Below are 20,697 nucleotides of genomic sequence, written 5' to 3' on the forward strand. Positions count from 1 at the left end.
CAGAATGCTCAGAGAAAACCCGCCATGCCTCTTCAAGATTGTTGTTTTTTGTTTAATCTGTAATAAAGTTTTTGTTTGGATTATATGGTTTGAATGTATGATTTCCATTTTTCTGGCCGCACCTGAAAGTTAGGTGTTGTGATTGAACAACTTCTGGTGATTGGTTCGGTTTATGATGTTGTGGTGTTAATGTGCATTCTCTTTGTTCAAAGGGAGGGGGGGGTGGTGGGGTCCTGGGGGTGGTGGCGGTGGGTGTTGTTGCCCTATTGGGGCTCCGGGCTGCATGTTCAGTTGCTCGGGGGCATCTGTTGTTCTTCATGTTTAGTTATGGGCTGTGCTCCCTTGGCTGCTGCCGGTTGTTGTCCGACTTTACACGAGGTCAGAGCAGGTGTTAGTTTCCTGCTGCTAACGTGACTTATCGCCTGTTTTGGGATCTTATCGCCGATCTGGCTGGTCGTTGAGAATGTTGTGGAGTGGTGTTGTCGCGGCTTTATGCTCGGAAACTCCTACTCTACATCGCATTAGCGATAGTTGCCGGGGTCCTTGGTGGCGATGTTTTTTGAGGATGCTATCGTCGGAAACCTTGTGATATCAGCTGTTTGCACCGGCTTGTGAATGGGGTGATAGATTTATCGTGACTTTGGTTGCTCTAATGTGCCGATAACTCGGCGATAGTTCCTTGAGAATATGCCCCTAAGTTGGCAGCGTATACCCAGACAAGGGTCCCTTGCTCAGTTTGCCACTGGATTAAAGCTAGCCTGGCTGCTGGTGCTGTAACCCCAAAACCGGTCCCAGGATGCTTGTTTCCAGTTCAGGGAAGACCTGGCTTGGCAATTCAGTCTGGAATGTTCCCATGAAGCACAGGGTCAAGACTGATATGCATATAGCTGTGTCTGATATGGCTAAGAGAGCTAAAGAAGGATGATGGATTCAACCCTGATCTGTGACTGGGGGTGGGAGTCTGAAACGTTTCAGCGCTCTGTCCATCATCTATTTGTGTTTGCATTGTTTGCCCTAATTTGGCAGGGTATGCCAGAGACGTGGGTCCCTTGCTCACTTTGCCACTGGATTAAATTTAGCCTTGCTGATGAGTGGTGTTACTCTGAAACCGGTGCTAGGATGCTAGTTTCCAGTTCAGGGAAGACCTGACTTGGCAGTTCGGTCTGGATTGTTCCCATGAGGAACAGGATCAAGACTAATTTGCAGATAGCTGTATCTGAACTGAGAGAGCAAAGTGAGCTAAAGAAAGATGATGGATTGAACCCAGATCTGTGACTGGTTGAGTGTCTGAAAAGTTTCAGTTCTCCGTCCACCGTCTCTTTGTGTTTGCTTTGTTAACCCTAAGTTGGCAGAGTGGGTCCCAAGCTCAGTTTGTCACTGAGTTAAAGCTAGCCTGGCTGATGGGGGGTGTTACCCCAAAACTGGTCCCAGGATGCTTGTTTACGGGTCAGGGAAGAACTGGCTTGTCAATTCAGGCTTGACTGTTCCCATGAGGCACACAGTCAAGACTGAGGTGGCAAAGTGAGCTAAAGAACGATGATGGATTCAACCCAGATCTATGTCTGGGGGTGAGTGTCTGAAACGTTTCAGCGCTCCGTCCACCATCTCCTTGTGTTTGCTTTGTTTGCCCTAAATTGGCAGGGTATGCCCATACGTGGGTACCTTGTTCAGTTTGCCACTTGATTAAAGCTAGCTTGGCTGTTTTAGGGTGTTACCCAAAACCAGTCCCAGGATGCTTATTTCCGGTTCAGGGAAAACCTGGCTTGGCAGTTCAGGCTGGACTGTTCCCATGAGGCACAGGGTCAAGACCGGTTTGTATATAGCTGGGTCTCAACTGATGTGGCAAATTGAGCTAAAGAATGATGATGAATTCAACCCAGATCTGTGACTGGGGGTGAGTGTCTGAAAAGTTTCAGCGCTCCCCCATTATCTCTCCTGTGTTCGCTTTGTTCACTCTAGGTTGGCAGGGTAATCCCAGACAAGGGTCCCTTGCTCAGTTTGCCACTGGATTAAAGCTAGCTTGGATGATGGTGGCTCTTACCCCCGAAACCGGTCCCAGGATGCTTGTTTCATGTTCAGGAAAGACTTGGCTTCGCAATTCAGGCTGGACTGTTCCCATGAGGCACAGAGTTAAGACTTATCTGCATATAGCTGGATCTGAACTGAGGTGACGAAGAGATCCGAGAAGGATGATGGAGTCAACCTGGATCTGTGAATGGGGCGAGTGTCTGAAAAGTTTCAGCTCTCTGTCCATCATCTCCTTCTGTTTGCTTTGTTCGCCCTAAGTTGGCAGCGTGCACCCAGACATGGGTACCTTGCTCAGTTTTCCACTGGATCAAAGCTAGCCTGCCTACTGGAGGTTGTTATCCCGAAACCTGTCCCAGGATGCTTGTTCCCGGTTCAGGGAAGACATAGCTTAGAAGTTCAGGCTGGACTGTTCACATGAGGCACAAGTTCAAGACTGATTTGCATATAGCTGGATCTGAACTGAGATAACGAAGAAAGCTAAAGAAGGATGATGGACTCAACCCAGATCTGTGAATGGGGTGAGTGTGAAAAGTTTTAGCGCTCTGTCCATCATCTCCTTCTGTTTACTTTGTTCGCCCTAAGTTGGCAGGGTATGCCCAGACATGGGTCCCTTGTTCAGTTTGCCACTTGATTAAAGCTAGCTTGGCTGTTTTAGGGTGTTACCCAAAACCAGTCCCTGGATGCTTATTTCCGGTTCAGGGAAGACCTGGCTTGGCAGTTCAGGCTGGACTGTTCCCATGAGGCACAGGGTCAAGACCGGTTTGTATATAGCTGGGTCTTAACTGAGGTGGTAAATTGAGCTAAAGAATGATGATGAATTCAACCCAGATCTGTGACTGGGGGTGAGTGTCTGAAAAGTTTCAGCGCTCCCCCCATTATCTCTCCTGTGTTCGCTTTGTTCACTCTAGGTTGGCAGGGTATTCCCAGACAAGGGTCCCTTGCTCAGTTTGCCACTGGATTAAAGCTAGCTTGGATGATGGTGGCTCTTACCCCGAAACCGGTCCCAGGATGCTTGTTTCATGTTCAGGAAAGACTTGGCTTCGCAATTCAGGCTGGACTGTTCCCATGAGGCACAGAGTTAAGACTTATCTGCATATAGCTGGATCTGAACTGAGGTGGTGAAGAGATCCGAGAAGGATGATGGAGTCAACCTGGATCTGTGAATGGGGTGACTGTCTGAAAAGTTTCAGCTCTCTGTCCATCATCACCTTCTGTTTGCTTTGTTCGCCCTGAGTTGGCAGCGTGCACCCAGACATGGGTACCTTGCTCAGTTTTCCACTGGATCAAAGCTAGCCTGCCTACTGGAGGTTGTTATCCCGAAACCTGTCCCAGGATGCTTGTTCCCGGTTCAAGGAAGACATAGCTTAGAAGTTCAGGCTGGACTGTTCACATGATGCACAAGTTCAAGACTGATTTGCATATAGCTGGATCTGAACTGAGATAACGAAGAAAGCTTAAGAAGGATGATGGACTCAACCCAGATCTGTGAATGTGGTGAGTGTGAAAAGTTTTAGCGCTCTGTCCATCATCTCCTTCTGTTTACTTTGTTCGCACTAAGTTGGCAGGGTATGCCCAGACATGGGTCCCTTGTTCTTTTTTGCTACTGAAGTCATTCTAGCCTGGATAATGGGGGGTGTTACCCCGAAACCGTTCCCAGGATGCTTGTTTCCAGTTCATGGAAGACCTGGATTGGCAGTTTGGGCTGGACCTCCGACCCTCGGTCTAGGTCCACTCTCTCCCTGCAGCTCTGCTGCGCCGTCTCTTGCCTCCAGACCCCGACCTCCTCCTTGGGAGGTTTGAGGCTGCTTCCTGCGCCTGCTGTCCGCTCCAACTGGGACCAGACTGCCTGCAACCATCGTAACCTTTCTCAGCCGTTTATTTCTTAATTTTTTCCCTGTTGTATCACTGTTATTGTGCTCATCTGTGTCTTGCTCTAATTCCACCACTATTTTTATTTTCTCATGCATGCCTGTTCCTTTCGCCTTTTGCCGCTGCTGCCCCTGCAGCCCCTCCCCCCCCAGAATTCCCTGTGAGAAGTTGGCCTGGTATATGCTGTCCACTAATTAATGTGGGCACCCTGTACCAGTCCAAACAACCCTTATGGTGATTAGATTAAAGATAACCTTTATGAAAGCTATCCTAGAGGTAGCTATGGAGAGCAGCCTTCAGGCTAAGTCTTGAAGGAATATAAAGCAGCTTGTTTTACCAGATCAGAACCTCCTGAGTAACCAAATGAAAGGAGAACCACACAAGTGTTATATAAAATATATGTATTGATTACTAAACACTCTCTACTAACCTCTTTTGGAGATTAGAGCACAAGGCACACAATACTTAATCAATAGAATGACAGTAAATAGCACAATACACATCTGGCTCCAGGGGGAGACCGAACCATATACTAAAAAAATGGTATAACAACAATGACTTCACTAGACACAGTGCCTAGAGCACGTAGAATTTCTGGGACCTCAAGGAACCACCCAAAGGAGTGACACAGGGAACCCACGGAGGACGGGTGCAGTGTAGGAACACAGACGCGAGCTCTGTACAGCTCTATGGGAATGTCGCGGTTGGAAAATTACAGTTTAAGGAGACTTCGGAGAGGACTTCAAGCAAACCCTTTGGAATATAGAAGGTTCTAAGGCCAGCACCTTCGTGAGTACTGAGGTACCCGTGTTACCTATCCCAGAGGAGCCGGGTGCATAGGGGTCACGGTGGTGTCAGAAACCCTCGTTGTTTTCAATGGTGTGTGGCGAAGAAGTGCTGCTGCCGGGAAGATGAAAAGTGTCCGGTGGATTCCAAGCCTGGATCTGAGGTGAGAAGAACCTGGAAGCAGAGGGGACAGAGTCAGGGTGACCAGGGGCTCAGTAGACAAATGCCCACCGATGTCGGGTGCTTCAGGTCTGAAGATAGAATGCTTGACTCTGCATCAAAGTCTGGAGGTGAGCTGTCCCATGAAGGATGTCGAGTGCTGAGGGGTCAGTGTCTGGATTGAACACCAACAAGCCTTGGCAAATGCAACCCACGTTGGCAGAGGAACAAAGTTACGGTGAGGACCAGCAAGGTTCAGGAGACTCTCCAAGCTATGGGGAGTCAGGGCACCTCTGGAGCAACTAGGGAAGCCCACGGGAAATCAAAATTACCTTCACAGGGACCCACAGGCCAACGGACCAGGGATCACGAACGGACCTCGAGCTGAATCACAAAATACCAGCCCACGGAGCAATTGTGGAATGGAGGCCGGAAATCTTCCGTGGAAATACTGCTCGGGTCAGGACTATAAGTAGCCCAAAGCACAGCCTTAGGGATCGCCAAAAACCATATTTATTTATAAAGTTTTATATAGCGCGAACTTGATCCCGAGGGATATCAGAGTGCTTTACAATTTGATGGAAGGTAACAGTTCACTACATGAGTCAAATGGGAACATAAACAGACAATGAATCAAATAGGGCTCACATAACAAGGCCGGTTACAAATCCTGGGGTCAGCAAAGAATGGGCTAGTAGCTGATACATAGCAACATAGGAGGGGATCAAATGAGACAACAAGAGCGGAAGAAGAAAAAAAAAAGTGTTGATAGTAGCTTCTAGATAAGACTGCATCTGTGCTGGACACAGGTAAGACTTTTGTGCATTGATGGTGAAGGCCAATTGATAAAGTAGGTGTATTGTCGGAGTGTGTTGCAGAAAGGTTTGGTAAGAGCTGGCTATGATGAGCCAGTCATCTAGGAGAGAAAGACATGAATACATTGGGGCAGATTTATGTTTCCTGGCGCATCCCTGCAAATCAGCAGGGATGCGCCAGGAAAGATGCATCACGCAAGTTTACCCTTGCGCCACCACAGATGCGCCGCATTTATCATGGCGCAAGGATAAACAGATGCGTGACGCATCTGATGGCATAAGGGCGGCGCATTGCTGGAGTTGTGTCGCAAGCACGACGCAACTCCAGCAATGCTCAGGGGCTGCCCATACCGCACATGCTGCATCATGCCTTACGCCTGCTTCAAGCAGGCACAGGGTTTTGACGCAGCAGCGTCAGAAAAGTGACTCAGTGAAATCTGATAGATTTCACTGCATCACTTTTCCGAGGCTTTTTCCAATGGAACGCCTACCCTGCATACATTAAACCTGACGCAGGTTTAATGTAGCAGGGCTTTACAACGTGACGCATCTCGCTAGATGCGTCACGTTGTAAATAGGGCGCAACATGGCGCATGGTTTACGCTGACGCAACGGCGGCGTAAATGTCTCGCAAGGGGCTTGTAAATCTGCCCCATTGTCTTCTGAGATGAGCGGCTACTACTGCTAGACATTAGGTAAATAGTCTAGGAGCAGTGGTGACTCCAAACGGAAGTACTTTGAACTGGTAATGCTTGCCTGCTATCACAAATCTGAGGTATTTGCGATGAAATGGATGAATTGGAATATGAAAATATGCGTCTTAAGTTGCTTTGCTGTAGAAGAGGAAGTACCTGTTGAAGGGTCACCATGTGAAAGTGCTCTGACAGTATGCATCAGTTCAACTCCCCCAGATCTAGAATAGGTCTTAGTGAGCCATCCTTTTTGGGGATCAGAAAGTAAAGATAATAGATCCCTGACCCTTGGTACTGAAGTGGAACTGTTTATATGGCACCCTTCAGTAAGAGATTGCACCTCTTCTTCGAGCAATAGCAGATGGTCTGGTGACAATTTGTGAAAATGAGGTGGAATATTTGGAGTATTGGTGGTAAGCTCCAGGCAAACCTTGTTCGATCATTCCAAGCACCCATTTGTCAGTTATAGATTTCAAATAGGGAGAAAGCATTGAATTCTTCCTCCAACAGGTGTGGAATAATCGGAGAGAAGCGTGGGGAAGTCGCTGCTTATTAGGGCAATGGGAAGTTATGGGGTGTGGTGTTTTTACCCCTATCCCTGGAAAGGTTTCCCCTATAACCTCCTCTGAAAAATACTCTTGTAGAAAAGGATTGGTTGTTACCTTGGTAAGAGGAAGTATTTTGATCTGAGGTTGAGGACTTGGACCCTCAACGGTAAAAGGAGTGCCAAAAGGAACCTCTGTTTGTAGGAGACTGAAGTGCTCCCATAGACTTCGCGACTTCAGTGACCTTTTTCATCTTTTTTAGCACTTGATCAACTTCGGGGCCAAAAAGATGTTATCAAAAGGTGTATTTAAAATGAATTGTTGGACTTCAGGTTTAAATCCGGAAATCCGTAACCAGGAATGCCTTCTTAGTAATACTCTAGTATTTATTTCCCTAGCTGCGGTGTCAGCAGCATCTAGAGCACACCTTATCGAAGAGTTGGAGATTAGTTTTTCCTTCCTGGACTAAATCATGAGTTTTGGCTTTGTGCTTGTCTGGGAGGGCAAATGCTACTTACCAGTATGCATCTGTTCTTGGCATGTAGAGCTGCAGATCTACACACTGTGCATAGATCGCCATCTGGTGTTGGGCCCGGATGTTTGCAGTTGTTTTTCTTCTTGGAAAGTCTTTGGAAGTCACGAGGTATGTGACTCCTCCTTTGGATGATACTGCGCATGGGCTTCTGCTCCATCCTCAGATTGTTTTTCGCCAGCAGGGAAATGATGGAGCGTAGTAGTAAGTAGTGAAGATGCCCATGTGTGTTGTATCTAAATAAGATAAACTGGAACAGATAAAGATAGCCAGGGAGGCGGGTTGGCGTGTGTAGATCTGCAGCTCTACATGCCAAGACTAGATGCATACTGGTAAGTAGCATTTGCCGTTCGAGGCATATGAGCTGCAGATTACACACTGTGCATAGATTATATAGCAGTACTCACTCCTAGCCGCGACCACCAGTATCTGTTGCAGTGGTTTGAAACAATGTTTTGAGTACAGCCTGGCCCACACTAGCTTGTTGCTTAGTTTGCACATCTACACAATAGTGTTTAGTGAAAGTGTGCGGTGTAGACCATGTAGCTGCCTTGCAGATATCTAAGGGAATGTTCCCTAAAAATGCCATGGAAGCCCCTATTTTACGTGTAGAGTGGGCTATGCTGCTAAAAAAGTACATAGTGCACAGGGGTTCAGGTTGCATGGTCCCCACGAGGGATACTGGTCTCAGGATTGCTGAGAGAGCAGATCTACCTCAGAGATGCTAGGGAACCCACCTCTTGTGTTGCAGAAATCTTCGGAGTCCTCAGGAGCTCGGGAAATGCAAACCGGTCAGATGCGTTAAGGTGCCTGCTGCTGCAGGGGAGTAACTCCTTTACTTTAAGGGAGATTCTTCTGTTGTCCAGCGAAGTGTGAACCATCAAAGTACTTCGTTTCTGCTTGCAGAGTTTAGTCCAGGTAAAAAGCTAAAGTCCTGTAGTCAGGTTTCCTACTTTATACCCAGGAAGGGGTTGGACAAACTCTGGGGACCCTCCTAGGCGAGGGACAGGACAGAGGGGTGGCTACACCCATATCCTTTGTCCAGTTTCGCACCAGAGCAGGAGCAAATGGATCCTGCAACCGGTTTGATCTGGACTATGCACAGACTCTCTGGCACTCTCAGAGTGCACCCACCCAGCCCCAAAACACTTAAGCCTGTCTGGGAGGTGGTCACACCTCCCTGTGACAGGAAACCTATTGTCAGGCCCTCACCCTGCTTGAGCTCAGCTCAGCAGAAGGAGGGCAGACTTGTGTCTGTGGCTGGCAGCATCCATTTTGTGCTGCCCTGGTCGAGAAAGCTTGTACCCGGTAGACCGGTGACCCACAGTAGTGGTTCTAGAGGGGTGGAATCATACCTCCCACACCAGTTACTGGCGTGGAGGCATGATTTCAAGGTGTTTGACACCAAACACAACATGTTTCTAAGCAGCCGTTTTAAAGTTAGCATTTACCGCGAGGTTAAAATGCACTTACGTATATATGGTTTGGCTGCATCACAGACAACCCTGGAGAATAGGTTCCGAAGGCTGCAGAGGGGCTCTGATCATGCAGGGGCACCCTCTCACACAAAACCCAGCACCCTGCCTTCAGGATTGATAAGGCCTGCCATAGAGGTGACGGATAGATTTATATGTGCAGTGATTTAGAATAGATATAGGTAACCTATATCTAAGTATGGGGTGCTTGCACCACCTTACACAGGCTGCAGTAGCAGACCTGTGGTGTCATTTTGAATGGTCTCTCAGAGGTGGTACTATACATGCTGCAGCCCCTGGGAGGCCTCTGGGGTACCTATGCCATGGGTACATGGTGTACCATATTCAATTCAATTCAATTTAACTTTATTCGGATACAGTGAAGATCCATAAAAGTACAACATCATTATAGACATATAACGTACAGTCTTCTCTCGAGATAAAAATAAAACATATAATAAGTTTATCAAGTAAATATCATAAAACAGGTACATAGCTAAAAAAATACAATTTAAAAATGAGAGTGGGTTTGACCAGTAGTTCATACAATGACCAACAATCTAGCTGTGCAAAGACGCAAAATATGAAACTTTAGAGCGCTGTGCAAATAGGCAATTTGTAAACATCCGACTGTGTAAGTGACAAATTAGTCATTGGGTACATTGAAAACCCTGTATATGATGATGTTAATAGATTGCAGATAGGCAATAGTATATTTTGGATGAGTTGTAAAGGTAACCTCAACGTTACTATGCAAAATAGCAAGCGCGGAAGCATAGTTATAGTGCAGATGGACAATTTACAACAACCTGTTTTGAACAGAATAAGCATATCTTAGCTAGCCATAATCAGCAATTTTTAGAAGTTAGTAACGTTTTTCAACAAGTAAGCATAGAAACTCGAGATTTAACAGCTGCTGATAAAAAGGAGCTAACACGATAGATCATATCCTCACTGCCCAATTGTAATATTTCTTCATATGCAGAGATATAATTAATCGTCTCATTTGCTTTAAAATAGGGAATAAGGTATTGTTTAGTGTACCTTACATAAAATCTGCAGGAGAACAAAAAATGTGGTAGGGTTTGTTTACAGCCGTTGCCACATGGGCAAACTGTCTCCTCCAGATTTTTATTAAAGCCAGTAGGGAAGCATAGCAGATATTTTACGCTATTGTCCCTGAGGCGGAAGAGCAAACACCTGTTCCATCTCCCAATATTTTTTCTTAAATATTCCTGTGATTTTGAGTAGTTGGTATCAACTGTTCTCGGGATGGACATGTATCTAATAATAGAGGGCTTACTAAACTCAGCCTTTGCTCTGTCAGTACGATATAGGTCATATAGTGCATCCCTTGCTGATTTTAAAATTATATTTTCGGCAGCAGGGGGGGAGGAAAAACTATGTTCTAGGTGTATACTGGCTAAACTTTTGTAGACAGCATTAAGCCAGGGTATATATTTGCCCCTATCACATCTCAAGCAATCTGTTATGATTCGTTGGGTTAAAATGGCAGCAGGATTGCGCCATATCTTCAGCCAGAATAAGGCAGGGCGAGATTTAATAAAGTCTTCTACATAGTGTAGATTCAATTCTTTGTGACATAGGAAGGTGGGTGATGAAATTTGTGCCCCAAGTAACCTTGTACAGAATCTGTTTTCTTCTGATTGTATCCCGCTGCAGTCCGCGAACCCCCAGACTTCAGAGCCATAAGTCGCAGTAGGCAGGCATTGAGTTCTGTAGATCTGCAGTAGTGGGGTCACTACATCTGCCTTTTTAGGTTGTCGCAGGCTGATTATGGAGTTAATTGCCATACCTAGTTTATTTCTACCTCTGGCTACATGCGATTTCCATGAGCCCGTGTCAGAGAAGACTAAACCAAGATAGGGAAAAGTGCTTGTGCTTTTTAAGAGATCTGTTCCGATCCTTATATTCTTTGTACAGTATTTTTTGGGTCCACATGACATTATAAACGATTTGTTAAAATTGGTGCATAATCCCAACTCTCCCATAAAAGATACAAAACCAGAGATTAAAATACGTAAAACTTTAGGTGTGCGGCCCATAGGGACCGCATCGTCTGCGTATAAAAGTGCAGGGTACAATTGGCCGTTAATTTTTGGTACATCACTAGATAGTTCGATCAGAGAATTGTTCAATTCATTAATATAAAGGATAAAAAGCAGAGGGGCCAGGACACACCCTTGTCTGACCCCTCTGCCAATTAAAATATCCCTAGAGACCTCTCCTTCATTGTTAATCCTCACCCGTGCTTTCAGGTCTCTGTGCAAATATGCCAGAAAGTGTACGAGTGCATTGTCCAACCCATAATTTAAAAGGATCTCCCATAGGCGTGAACGGTTGACAAAATCGAACGCTGAAGTTAGGTCCATGAAACCCAAATATAAGGGTACTTTTTTTTGCTACTGTATATTTCCCCAATATAAGATTTAGATTTAGACACTGTTCGACTGTGCCAACGTGGCTCCTAAAGCCCAGTTGGCAACAGTTTAAAATTTGTTCCTCTTCTGCCCAGTTCCTGATTTTATTAAAAACGACTCGGCCCAAGATCTTCAGGGTATTATCGATCAGGGATATTGGGCGATAGCAACAAGGGTTGGATCTGTCCCCTTTCTTAAAGATGGGTACTATTATGCTTGTGGTCCACGTTTCTGGGATGGGGGAATTAATCAGATTATTAAAAATGTTACATAAAAGAGGGGACCAGAGATCGGGTTCGGATTTAATGAGGTCGATTGACAAACAATCTGGACCTGGGGCTTTATTCCCTGCACTTTCGTGTATAGCATCTTCAACTTCAGACAGTAGTATAGTTAAGTTTGAAGGTGAGGGGAGATTGTCAGAGCTTGTTGAATTAGCTAGATAAATTTTTGAGAAGTGCTCCTCCCATACGTTGCTTGGTATGTTGCAACCTATGGGAGTGATATTTGATCCTGTGGATCTGAATGCTTTCACCTCTCTCCAAAACCCCGTTACGTCTTTGAGAGCTGCAGCGCGGGCGAGGGAATCCCACCGTTCCTTTAGCACCACCTCCGCGCGTGTACCATATACTAGGGACTGATAAGTGTACCCCAGTATCCAATCTGGAGTGTACCTAAAGTACATGCAATCAATGTAAGGGAGAAAGCAGATAGACTGGGGTCCTGGATAGCAGGATCCCAGTCAGACTAGTCAAAAACCAGCAAAACACCAAGACAAAAGTGGGGGTAGCCATGCAATCAGATTCCACCTTCCTACATTCCCCCTCAGAATTCCTCCGCTCCCGCCTCCTAGCCTCTCCTCTCTCCTACCTCACCTACTTAATGGCGGTCGCTGCCTGGTCACGCAGAGGACGCGTGCAGATGGTGCGCCGCCGGAGCGCCAAAGGCTTGCCAAAGGTAAGTCCGTCTGCGCCCGCCCGGGACCCAACTGCGGCCATCACCAGGAACCCTCGACCCATTGCTACAACACCACCACCCTCCTCACACTCAACCCTGGAAGACTCAGAGAATGCCAACAGGCCTCGCCGAACACGACCTATGGCCAGTTCTCCTGCCTCCACTGCCGCCAGACCCTCACCGCCACCCCGGCCTCAAACATCGCCGACGCCTGCACCGGCGACACCCTAAAATGCATCCTCCTCAACGTACGCTCTGTACACAAACATGCCATGGAAATCTGGAACCTACTCGACTCCCTCTCACCCGACATTGCCTTCTTCACAGAGACCTGGACCAATGCATCCTCCAGCCCCGAAATCAGCACCGCCATCCCAGACGGATACAAGATCCAGAGGAAAGACCGCCCCAACCACCCAGGTGGGGGCCTCGCCATCGCCCACAAGAGCACCCTCCGCCTCACCACCTCCAGCGAAACCTTCCCCTCTGCCGTACACCTGCACTTCCAGATCCAGACCACCTACAAAGCCACACTCCGAGGAACCCTTGTCTACAGACCCCCCAGCCCCCGAACACCTTTCACCACCACCATCACTGACTTCATCGCACCACACGCCTTCGCCTAAACAAACTACATACTCATTGGAGACCTGAACTTCCAACTCGACAACCCCAGCGACGCCAACTCCACTATCCTGTGTGACAACTAGGCCTGGGCCAAAATTCCGTACCGTTCGCGGAAATTGTGATATTTTGGCATTTTCGCGTTCCGCGGATAGCGCAAAAATGTCAAAATTTCCGCATTCCGCAGCTTAGCGATAATTTGTTTCTTGCTCGCGCTGTAAAAAAATACATTCTCGCGTTCGCGCGATCGCCTTACCTGAATCCCCGCGTTCGCCGACAAGTTTTCCCGACCCGGTCGCGTTCTCCACGAGATGTTGGATTGTTGGTAGCCATTTTGCGCTGTCTCGCGACAGTTCGCGGCCGCATTAACGTCATTTGTCGCGCGATCACGTCATTTGGCCCGCGATCACGTCTTTCTTCTCGCGATCATGCACCGCGCGAGTATGAGAAGATTGAGATCTCGAACATGTCATTCTACATCGGGAGCCAGAGGATGAGGACGCGGGCACGTCCAATCGAACGCGAACAGGAGAAAGAGACCCTGAACACGTCATATCCAACGCGACAGGGACAAAGAGAACGCGATCATGTTATTTTCGACACGCCGGCGGAAGTAATGTGAAGCTCGAGAACTCAACATGTAAAATTTTCAATTTGGAGAGGAATATCAGCTCTAGCAGCATGAAACCTTCTGCAAATGCTGATTTTGGATGAAAACAACTCCTTACATTGACATTTGGCTGTCCTTTTTTGTGCAAGGAGTCCTTTTTAGGTCTCGCCTAGGCAGTGCTTGCACTGTCTCGTTGAGACATGCAGTATATACTATAGTGGGGAAGCTTTGTTTAAGCTCCACCCACTCTCCGCCCATCTTTTAGATTGGCTCACATCCTAAATGCTGCATTCTGATTGGTTTTCGGCTTCTTAGCCCCTCCCATTGACGGTCATGTCGTCATTTGTGTCCTTCCATGGCTATCAGCCCCTTTACTGCACAGACTACTTTCTTCCCATACCCTCCCCTTCCCTCCCTCCCGCAGCCCGGACTTCTTGGCCCCCCTTTACTTGCTTGTTACACATGGCTTGTGCTATTTCGTTTAATATGTTTCTCCATTAGCGGACGAGGTGTTTCCCTTACATTCAGCAGCCACGCCCGCTTTCATTATTGAAACAACAGCGTTGCCAGAGTTGAAACCGGAGACAGCTGGCGGAAGTGCAAGCGGATTATTCAAGCAGTCCCAGCCACCGCAGGACTCCGGGAAAATCCCAATCTCACACCCCTTGCACCATGGAACCCTCGAGGACAAGGTGAGTGCGCGCAGGGACCACGGGTGCAAGCAGACAGAAAGGTAGAGTCTAATATTTTACTGCCCTCGCAAGTTTTCCAGCGATTAATAAAGCTTTTTCGAGCCAGACCTGAAAACAGCACTATGTGCCTCCCTCTATGTTGCAGTACGAGGGTTTTTTTTCGGAATAAAAAAAGATGCAGTGTTATCGTGTGCACCTAAAAACCCCACGCCTTATTATTCCTTGCTCACACACTTTACAAACCGTCACCCTGTATTGCAGGGTTTCGATCGGGGGTCATTATAGGCATGGCCTGGCCGAGCCCAGCTGCATTCTGGGAGCTCCACATCCCGGGAGGGCTGAGAGTCCGTGCCCAGCTTCTGCTCCTGACCAGCACTTTGAGGCAGGCTACTAGTGTTTCAGGAAGGCAGCTCAAAGTAGGGGGCCCTGGGAGGAGCCGGCGGCCTGGAAACGCTGCAGGCGAAGGGCAGAGCCATTTAATGGAAACATCCTGTGCAGGTACGGCGTCCAATCCATCGGCGAAAGAATCATGTATTTCATATCTGCATCAAAAATGCCACTTTTACTTCACTGTCTTTATTTAACGTAATATAAATGTTAACAAACATTTCCCAGGACATTTCAAGAGCTGCTTTGAACTATCTCAGTCCCTGCTTTCGCTCACATATCTTAGATTTCCTGCAGTTTCCTCCGTTGTAGTTTCTCATCTGTTCATTCTACTTGTCACGTGACTCTCGCTTCATAGCGGCTGAGCAGCAGGATACCACAGTCCCGACAAGCCATTTCCTGTGGTCATCCTCTGAAGCATGTCTTCAAGTCAGGCAGGCACATGTGTGACACTCTCAGGCAGTCCTGTCTCTCGAGCCACGCTAAATTTAGAGCTGGTAGTTTATGCAGTAAACAAAAGCTCAAACACTCCATAATGCAGCTCGCTCTTGGACAGCGTGACTAGGTCAGTTCTAGAGACATGGGGGCAGATTTATAATAACTGGCGCATCCCTGCATATCAGCAGGGATGCGCCAGTTATTTTGCGCCCCAGCTCCGCCATCATGAATGCGCCGCATTTATAATGCGGCGCACCATGGGGCAAAAACGGCACAGATGCGTCACGCATCTGTGCCGTAAAAGTGGCGCATTGCTGGAGTTGCGTCGCAAGCGCGACGCAGCTCCAGCAATGCTCTGGGGGGCCCTATCTGCACAATGCTGCGTCAATCCTTACGCCTGCTTCAAGCAGGCGCAGGGTTTTGACGCAGCATGGGCTCAAAAGTGACTGAGTGAAATCTTGTAGATTTCACTCAGCCACTTTTAGGAGGCGTTCCTGCGCCGGAACGCCCCCACCTGCCCTGGAACGCCTACATGTGGCGCAGGGCTTTACAACGTGACGCATCTCCCAGATGCGTCACGTTGTAAATACCCCGCACCATGGCGCAGGATTTGCGCCGCTGCTGCGTCACAAAAGTGACGCAACGGCGGCGCAAAAGTGGCGCAAGTGCAACATAAATCTGCCCCATGATGTCATGCTACATGGCAATGCGCTTTTATCGAAAGTTTAGAGCCAGGTAACTCCCTTTTAATCAATAAAAAGATCACAGCTATGGGCCATCGGGTAAAGAAAACTGTTTGCTTGAGATGTCCTGCGGTGTGAGCGCTAAGAATGAATCATTTCTGTTTGTGGGTTTAAAACATTGTTCCTGCCCAGAGTGGCCTCTGTTGCAATCTTAAATTTCCATGGTTATGCTCTAACCCCATGTAAAGGATCCTTAAAGACTTCATGTGATCGGCGATGCACATCTGTGATGTAAGTGATGTAATATATGAAGTTTTTAAATGACTTAATGTTATATAGCATTACACATCTTTGATGTTAATAATACCAGTACTTGTAAGCGCGAACAATTACCCGAGGGTGTCCCGTCGCTGGGGGTCGTCGGGAAGATTAAGCGAACTACTGTCCAGGGTCACATGGTGCTGGGCTAACCTGCCACCAGCGCCGAATCCCCAAACTGCGAGTCCCCGTGTTCCAGAGTCAGCCACCCTGGCAACTGCGCCACACCTCTGAGATGCAAAATGTGAGGCCTTTGAATGACTTCATGTTATCGGAGATGGATATGTTTGACATCAATGATGTCTTCAGTGATGTAATCAACAATGTAATTTAACGTCATGAGTGATGTAATATGTGAAATATGAAACACGGCATGGAGAGGGTGCATATTATAGTTAGCTCAGTAAATTATAGCTGTTCAATTTCAGAATTGTTTTTTGTTTTTAAACATTACTTTTTGTGTTATTTGAACACCTAACTGAAACATCACGTTAACCTTTTTGATTTTTCAGTGAAATTTATTTATCTGCACACATTTGTTTACTAAAAAACGGTCAAATTGAAGTTATGGTTAACTTTAGTTATAACAAATTAACATATGTTTAAAAAAAATCTAAATTTTCTGGAGAAACCACAGTTAAAATAAGTTCTGGTTATAAATTAAAATGCCCACACTCTGCCGACCTTTTTCATTGGCTTGTGTCATTGTCCGCTGTAAACTGTGGCTGTTCATTGGTCAATAGCTTAGTCTCATTATCTGACCTCCCATGGCGATAACCCTTCATTACGTGTGTTGTTGCTCCGTTGGCTTTAATAACAGGCTCCGGGCACTATACACGCTCTATTCTAATGCATTTTATAAATTCATTAGAACTCATTTGTAATGCCATAGTTCTCACATTTGAGAGAGTTTAAGCTATTGGCATTGTAAATGACAATGTCTTTTATTAATCTGTTTTAAAAACAACCCATAAATAAAGGCATTGTCGTTTACAATACCAATAGCACGAACTCTCAAAAATGCGAGACCGATTGCATTGCAAATGCTTGTTTTAAAAGGTGGAGAGAGGGAGGAAGTGACACAGAATCTCCAACTTCCTGTTCCTGTCCAGCAGGCTCCTCCCAGTGCTTTGTCCATCTCCTTCTCATTCTGCCTTTGGATTTGGAGTTGCAAAGATCACTCTTTTTGTCTGCTGCATCATTGCAATTGGATTTGAGGATTTTTGGAATAGGATATTTTACAAGTAAGTGGTTGTTGTGTTTGTTTGATTGTGGGCATTGCAGTTGTTGTAACTACAATTTATTTTTGATAATTAATTATCATCATTCCTTTTTTTTTTTAATTTTGTGGGTAGTAGTAGTAGGCCCGAGCTGGGCATGGCCTCATGGGTGTGTGTGTGCATGATGAAGCAACTGTTCCTTTTGTTGTTTTTTTAATGTATTTCATTTTCAAGCACATTTAGGGCATGGATGGCATTGGATTGAGTTGGGGAAGTGTGCTTTTTGGGGGTGGCCTTTGTGATGTTGTTGGGCCTGGCCATGTGGCTGGTGGCCATTTTGAAGCCTAGGCCTGCAAGCTTGCCTGGCCTTGTCTGCCAACAGGCCTGCTTTTTCATCCACTAGGATCAGAGCAGGTAGCCACAGCTTTATTAATCAAGTGTTTTCTGAGTGATCTGTTGAATTTAGACATCATTTAGGGCATGGATGGCATTGGATTGAGTTGGGGAAGTGTGTTTTTTGGGGTGGCCTTTGTGATGTTGTTGGGCCTGGCCATGTGGCTGGTGGCCATTTTGAAGCCTAGGGCTGCAAGCTTGCCTGGCCTTGTCTGCCAACAGGCCTGCTTTTTCATCCACTAGGATCAGAGCAGGTAGCCACAGCTTTATTAATATTGTGTTTTCTGTGTGGTCTGTTGAATTTAGACATCATTTAGGGCATGGATGGCATTGGATTGAAATGGGGAAGTGTGTTTTTTGGGGGTGAACTTTGTGATGTTGTTGGGCCTGGCCATGTGGCTGGTGGCCATTTTGAAGCCTAGGCCTGCAAGCTTGCCTGGCCTTGTCTACCAACAGGCCTGCTTTTTCATCCACTAGGATCAGAGCAGGTAGCCACAGCTTTATTAATCAAGTGTTTTCTGTGTGGTCTGTTGAATTTAGACATCATTTAGGGCATGGATAGCATTGGATTGAGTTGGGGAAGTGTGATTTTTGGGGGTGGCCTTTGTGATGTTGTTGGGCATGGCCATGTGGCTGGTGGCCATTTTGAAGCCTAGGCCTGCAAGCTTGCCTGGCCTTGTCTGCCAACAGGCCTGCTTTTTCATCCACTAGGATCAGAGCAGGTAGCCACAGCTTTATTAATCAAGTGTTTTCTGTGTGATCTGTTGAATTTAGACATCATTTAGTGCATGGATGGCATTGGATTGAGTTGGGGAAGTGTGTTTTTTGGGGTGGCCTTTGTGATGTTGTTGGGCCTGGCCATGTGGCTGGTGGCCATTTTGAAGCCTAGGCCTGCAAGCTTGCCTGGCCTTGTCTGCCAACAGGCCTGCTTTTTCATCCACTAGGATCAGAGCAGGTAGCCACAGCTTTATTAATCAAGTGTTTTCTGTGTGGTCTGTTGAATTTAGACATCATTTAGGGCATGGATGGCATTGGATTGAGTTGGGGAAGTGTGTTTTTTGGGGTGGCCTTTGTGATGTTGTTGGGCCTGGCCATGTGGCTGGTGGCCATTTTGAAGCCTAGGCCTGCAAGCTTGCCTGGCCTTGTCTGCCAACAGGCCTGCTTTTTCATCCACTAGCATCAGAGCAGGTAGCCACAGCTTTATTAATCAAGTGTTTTCTGTGTGGTCTGTTGAAGTTAGACATAATTTAGGGCATGGATGGCATTGGATTGAGTTGGGGAAGTTTGTTTTTTGGGGTGGCCTTTGTGATGTTGTTGGGCCTGGCCATGTGGCTGGTGGCCATTTTGAAGCCTAGGCCTGCAAGCTTGCCTGGCCTTGTCTGCCAACAGGCCTGCTTTTTCATCCACTAGGATCAGAGCAGGTAGCCACAGCTTTATTAATCAAGTGTTTTCTGTGTGGTCTGTTGAATTTAGACATCATTTAGGGCATGGATGGCATTGGATTGAGTTGGGGAAGTGTGTTTTTTGGGGTGGCCTTTGTGATGTTGTTGGGCCTGGCCATGTGGCTGGTGGCCATTTTGAAGCCTAGGCCTGCAAGCTTGCCTGGCCTTGTCTGCCAACAGGCCTGCTTTTTCATCCACTAGGATCAGAGCAGGTAGCCACAGCTTTATTAATCAAGTGTTTTCTGTGTGATCTGTTGAATTTAGACATCATTTAGGGCATGGATGGCATTGGATTGAGTTGGGGAAGTGTGTTTTTTGGGGTGGCCTTTGTGATGTTGTTGGGCCTGGCCATATGGCTGGTGGCCATTTTGAAGCCTAGGCCTGCAAGCTTGCCTGGCCTTGTCTGCCAACAGGCCTGCTTTTTCATCCACTAGGATCAGAGCAGGTAGCCACAGCTTTATTAATCAAGTGTTTTCTGTGTTGTCTGTTGAATTTAGACATCACTTAGGGCATGGATGGCATTGGATTGAGTTGGGGAAGTGTAGTTTTTGGGGTGGCCTTTGTGATGTTGTTGGGCCTGGCCATGTGGCTGGTGGCCATTTTGAAGCCTAGGCCTGCAAGCTTGCCTGGCCTTGTCTGCCAACAGGCCTGCTTTTTCATCCACTAGGATCAGAGCAGGTAGCCACAGCTTTATTAATCAAGTGTTTTCTGTGTGGTCTGTTGAATTTAGACATCATTTAGGGCATGGATGGCATTGGATTGAGTTGGGGAAGTGTGTTTGTTGGGGTGGCCTTTGTGATGTTGTTGGGCCTGGCCATGTGGCTGGTGGCCACTTTGAAGCCTAGGCCTGCAAGCTTGCCTGGCCTTGTCTGCCAACAGGCCTGCTTTTTCATCCACTAGGATCAGAGCAGGTAGCCACAGCTTTATTAATCAAGTGTTTTCTGTGTGATCTGTTGAATTTAGACATCATTTAGGGCATGGATGGCATTGGATTGAGTTGGGGAAGTGTGTTTTTTGGGGTGGCCTTTGTGATGTTGTTGGGCCTGGCCATGTGGCTGGTGGCCATTTTGAAGCCTAGGCCTGCAAGCTTCCCTGGCTTTGTCTGCCAACAGGCCTGCTTTTTCATCCACTAGGATCAGAGCAGGTAGCCACAGCTTTATTAAGCAAGTGTTTTCTGTGTGGTCTGTTGAATTTAGACATCATTTAGGGCATGGATGGCATTGGATTGAGTTGGGGAAGTGTGTTTTTTGGGGTGGCCTTTGTGATGTTGTTGGGCCTGGCCATGTGGCTGGTGGCCATTTTGAAGCCTAGGCCTGCAAGCTTGCCTGGCCTTGTCTGCCAACAGGCCTGCTTTTTCATCCACTAGGATCAGAGCAGGTAGCCACAGCTTTATTAATCAAGTGTTTTCTGTGTGGTCTGTTGAATTTAGACATCATTTAGGGCATGGATGGCATTGGATTGAGTTGGGGAAGTGTGTTTTTTGGGGTGGCCTTTCTGATGTTGGTTGTCTTAAAGACATGCTTTTGTTGTATGTGTCTGGTGTGTTGGTGTGCAATGCATGCACCCTGCAGACCTTTTTGGGGCCTGTGAA

At 47.0% G+C, this 20,697-nt stretch overlaps 1 long non-coding RNA gene across 1 annotated transcript in view; it reads left to right on the forward strand.

Moving 5' to 3' along the window:
• Positions 1-13,982: 13,982 nt before the first annotated feature.
• The window catches only part of LOC146861959 (uncharacterized), a 72,367-nt gene continuing 65,652 nt past the window's right edge, over positions 13,983-20,697 (forward strand). Inside the window, exon 1 of the long non-coding RNA XR_014978351.1 lies at positions 13,983-14,225. This is a non-coding gene — a long non-coding RNA (uncharacterized LOC146861959). The remainder of the gene's footprint in view (positions 14,226-20,697) is intronic.

Source organism: Triturus cristatus, chromosome 2_2 (genome assembly GCF_964204655.1).
Source record: "Triturus cristatus chromosome 2_2, aTriCri1.1, whole genome shotgun sequence".
Taxonomy (NCBI): domain Eukaryota; kingdom Metazoa; phylum Chordata; class Amphibia; order Caudata; family Salamandridae; genus Triturus; species Triturus cristatus.